The sequence below is a fragment of the Trachemys scripta genome, chromosome 4 (genome assembly GCF_013100865.1).
Source record: "Trachemys scripta elegans isolate TJP31775 chromosome 4, CAS_Tse_1.0, whole genome shotgun sequence".
Taxonomy (NCBI): domain Eukaryota; kingdom Metazoa; phylum Chordata; order Testudines; family Emydidae; genus Trachemys; species Trachemys scripta.
In genome coordinates, this window is record NC_048301.1 from 106,794,243 (window position 1) to 106,799,523 (window position 5,281).

Here is a 5,281-nt window from a genome sequence, read left to right on the forward strand (position 1 = left end):
AAAAGCCGGACATGTCCGGGAAAAACCAGACATATGGTAACCCTACCCTGCAAGAGCCCCAGGCAGGCCCAGGAGGAGTTCTACACATTGTGTATTCCCTGGTTGTCACAAGGCCTATAGAAGCTATTGGGCAGCTGGGTACAAGTTAGGATTTAGGTCAGGGGTCGGCAACCTTTCAGAAGTGGTGTGCCGAGCCTTCATTTATTCACTCTGATTTAAGGTTTCACGTGCCAGTAATACATTTTAACATTTTTAGAAGATCTCTTTCTATAAGTCTATAATATATAACTAAACTATTGTTGTGTGTAAAGTAAATAAGGTTTTTAAAATGTTTAAGAAGCTTCATTTAAAATTAAATTAAAATGCAGAGCCCCCCGGACCGGTGGCCAGGACCCGGGCAGTGTGAGTGCCACTGAAAATCAGCTCACGTGCCGCCTTCGGCACACATGCCATAGGTTGCCTACCCCTGATTTAGGCAAATGGAGCCTTTATACTGCCCCCCTTTGCTCTGGGATGGATTAGCCCCGAAAGACCGAGCGATGCCGATTTCGCTCCTTGTGTAGTAAAGCCTGTTCCATTGCAGAGGTCAGAGATGGAATTTGTTACTCCCCTGGAGAACACCATCTGTTTCCTAACACTGTCTCATGTGTAGCTTGCAGGCTGGGACTCCACAGAGCTCTCAAGCTGCTTGAATTTCTCCAGGGTTGAGCTCATAGTAAAAAAATGTCTGTGACCAGTGGGTGTGTGACATGCAACTAGCAAAGTGGCACATTGGTTGAGCATCCATCTGTTCATCAGAATTTCAAAGACTCCTCTCAAGAGAGTTGTTTTTGTGTAGTTTAATTCTATGTTATTTTGACTCTGTGACTGCATGGCACTAATATACAATGGCAGGTAGATATCACGGGGACAGAGTAGAGACCTTAGAAATTGGCCAGAGAGAGTGATTAGAGAGTTTGAGGTGCCTTTTTAAAAGCTGGAGAAGAACATTTCCTTCCCTACCATTTAACTAAGAGTGACAGCAGTGTATTATCTTCTGTCTGGGGAATCTCCAAGTACTAGAAATATATTTTTGATTGTTAGAAAGGAAGGATTAACATTCCTGTTTTACAGATGGGGAACTGAGGCACAGAGAAATCAAATGACTAACCCCAGGTCATACAGAGGGTCTAAGGCCAAGCCAGGATAAGAACTCAGCCCTTCTTATTACCAAGCTGCTACTTTAACCACAAGTATAGGCGCCGATTCTGTGGGTACTCCGGGCTGGAGCACCCATGGGGAAAAATTAGTGGGTGCTCTGCACCCACCAGCAGCCAAACTCCCCTCCCCCACGCCTCACCTCCTCTTCCTTCCCCCCTGAGCATACTGCATCCCCGCTCCTCCACCTACCTCCCAGCGCTTCCCGCCCACCCGCCGCCAAACAGCTGTTTGCACGGTCTGGGATGGGGGGAGGAGTGGGAACGTGGCATGCTCAGGGGAGGAGGCGGGGAAGAGGCAGGGCCGGGCCGGGGATTTGGGGAAGGAGTTGGAATAGGGGCAGGGAGGGGGCGGAGTTGGGGTGGGAACTTTGGAATGGGGGCAGGTAAGGGGTGGGAAGAGGCGGGGCAGGGGCGGGGCCTCATGAAAGGGGTGGAGTGGGGGCGGGGCAGGGGCGGGGGGGGTCGAGAAAAGAGGGGAAGTCGGCGCCTATCACCACAAGACCATCCTCCCTCCCATTACCAAGATACCATCCACCATGGCTTCATTCAGGCAGGTGGATCCTTCCATCACAGCAAGAGACTTCTTCTTTATGTTCAGGGAGAAGAAATCAGAAGAAGATGAGCTCCCTGAGCCATGCTCCAAGCAGCAACAGGCAGGAGCAAAAAGAACCTAGCCAGAACATAAGGACAATGCACTGAGAGGTTCTCAAAGCCATGTGGAAAACAGCATCAAAATACAGAGGAAGAAAAAAATCCTTCAAAAGTGCATTAAAAACTAAAAGGTAGGTGGTTTGACCTCTTGCCAGAGATGATACTGAATTCTTCTCTCACAGTTAAATGGCTCAGTTCCCTCGCCTTGGGTTTACCTTGTATAGAGAACCCGCTCTCCTCCCTGTATAAGAATGGCCATAGTGAGTCAGACCAGTGGTCCATCTAGCCCAGTATCCTGTCTTCCAACAGTGGCAGATGCTAGATGCTTCTGAGGGAATGAACTGAGCAATTACCACGTTGTCCATTCCCTGTCATCCAGTCCCAGCTTCTGGCAGTTAGAGGTTTAGGGATATCAGGAGCATGCAGTTACATCATTCGCCATCTTGGCTAATAGCTATTGATGGACCTATCCTCCACAAACTTATCTAATTCTCTTTGGAACCCAGTTATACTTTTGGCCTTCACAACATCCTCTGGCAAGGAGTTCCATAGGTTGACTGTGCATTGTGTAAAGAAGTACTTCCTTATGTTTGTTTTAAACATTTTGCCTATTAATTTCACTGGGTGACCTCTGGTTCATTTGTTATGTAAAGGAGTAAATAGCACTTTCTGCACGCTATTCATGATTTGCTAGACCTCTATCATATCCCCCCTTTAGTCATCTCTTTTCTAAGCTGAACAGTCCCAGACTTTTTTATCTCTCCTTATATGGAAGCTGTGTCATACCCCTAATCAATTTCTCGCCCATCTATGTACTTTTTTCAATTCTAATATATCCTTTTTTGAGATGGAGCAACCAGAACTGCACACAGTATTCAAGGTATGGGTGTACCATGGATTTATATAGTGGCATTATGATATTTTCTGTCTTATTATCTATCCCTTTCCTAACGGTCCCTAACATTCAGTTAGCTTTTTTGACTGCTGCTGCACATTGAGCAGATGTTTTCAGAGAACTATCCACAATGACTGCAAGATCTCTTTTTTCAGTGGTAACAGCTAATTTAGACCCCATCATTTTGTATGTATAGCTGGGATTATGTTTTTCAAGGTGCACAACTTGCACTTATCAACACTGAATTTCATCCACTATTTTGTTGCCAAGTCACCCAGTTTTGTGAGATTGCTTTGTAATTCTTCACAGACAGCTCCGGAACTAACTATCTTGAGTAACTTTTTGTATCATGTGCAAACATTGACACCTCACTGTTCATCCCTTTTTCCAGATCATTTATGAATATGTTGAACAGCATTGGTCCCAGTACAGAGTGGGGTCCCCCAAAGATATTTGCCTCTCTCCTCTGTAAAAACTGACCATTTATCTACCCTTTGTTTCGTATCCTTTAACCATGGATCTGTGATCCATTACAATACCTTCCCTCTTATCCCATGACTGCTTATTTTGCTTAAGAACCTTTGCTGAGGGACCCTATCAAAGGCTTTCTGGAAGTTCTACACTATATCCACTGGATCACCCTTGTGCACAGGCTTGTTGACTCCCTCAAAGAATTCTAATAGATTGGTGAGGCATGATTTCCCTTTACAAAAGCCATGTTGACTCTTCCCCAACATATTGTGTTCATCTATGTATCTGATAATTCTGTTCTTCACTATAGTTTCAACTAATTTGCCTGGCCCTGAAGTTAGACCTCCAGCCTGCAATCACCAGGATCGCCTCTGGAGCCTTTTTAAAAAATTGGCGCTATGTTAGCTAACCTCCCATCATCTGGTACAAGCAATAGATTACAAACCACAGTTAGTAGTTCTGCAATTTCATATTTGAGTTCCTTCTGAACTCTTGGATGAAGACCGTCTGGTCCTGGTGACAGCACCAGCTCCCTTCCGTTCTCATGCAGATGCCCCTCACTTTTGAAGATCCATGGAAAATGCCAGACAATTGTTTGAAGCCTCAGAACCACAGGCGTCCTACAAGCTACTTCACAAGGAAACAGGTCCAGACTGAATAAAGGGTGAGGAGGCCCTGTCCTTCTCCAGTTCAGTGCTTGTCCACTAGCTGAGGCAAATGTTCCAGTTCTACAAAGTAAGACCTCAGCTCCCCCCAGCCAGTATCCACAGAACTATTGAGGAATAAGAACAGTAAACACCTTAAACACACCCCCTTCCTGGTCACACCCTGGAATGCCCATCCCCTCCCCACTCCAGCATATCTCATCTGGCATAGAGACCCACAGTGACAGAATGTTTTCACCTGGACCCAAAAGGGCCATGGGATAACATTGAATTGAACCCTCTGTAGCTTTTTCTCACACTGCCCAGCTCTTCACTCCATCTTTCACCTTCTTTTTTCAGTAAGTATTGTTATGGCAGATGGTGGTGCTCATATACTTAGAATTCTACGTTCCTTTTCTTACTGCGTGAGCAAATTTTTACTAGGAAGATATGCTGTGCAGTTGCTAGACTGGGTTATGCAAGGTTCTGTGCAGGGACAGCTTGAAGAGAGAAGGCGCTGGGCAAGCAGCAGGAAAGCTTGCTCATTATCTTTGTCTCTGAATAGTCAATTCTTGAGGGAGAGTTGCTTCCTGGGAATTAGCCACTGATGTTGGACTGAAATTCCTGGAAGCAGGGATTGACCTACATGCTGTTTGACCACCTTTGTTCCAGGACTGGTGTACATGTGTAGATAAAGAAAGTTACAGTTAGAATCAGCCCAGATTCTGCATCACTGATTTTGTTGCTGCTGGGAAACTGACCAATATTTTATTCTCCACCCCCTCTGCTGCTTTTTATTCAAACCCTCCTCAACAGAACAAAAACCCAGTAACAGCCAACTTGATCCTTCAAGGCCAACATTTACAAAGGAATTTGAAATTAGGCACACAGCTTCACCCATCTCTAGTGACCCTGACAGTCCCATTTCCACTGTACCAGCTGAAACCACTACCCACTATAGAATGGACCTAAACACCCCACCTCCACTCCCTGAGATGAATTCTGAACTCTGCATCCATTTATAAATGTTACCTTTCGTACAGTCCAGTCTATCGCGTCTTAAGCCTGAGGCTTTAATTTTCTGCATGTCCGTTCTACAGGCATTTCTCAGCTGATTTATTTTACCCTTTAGTTCATTAAATGTACTCACTATATTCCATTTGCCCACTATAGGCCTCACTCTACTTGCTGCATCAATTTCAGAATGATCGTCTCGTTTTTTTCCAGCTTGTTCAATAATAAGTAGCATTAAACTCAGAACATTTATTAAGGATCCTGGACAATGTTTTTTTTAGTCAAGTTCAGGTTATTAATCTCTATTATGTTTTTTCTCAGCTTTTCACACGCTGTTGGTATTTGTTTAACTCTCTGCTAGCCATTCAGTGGAGCTCCAGATAATTTAAGATTAATTTTCTTCTCCT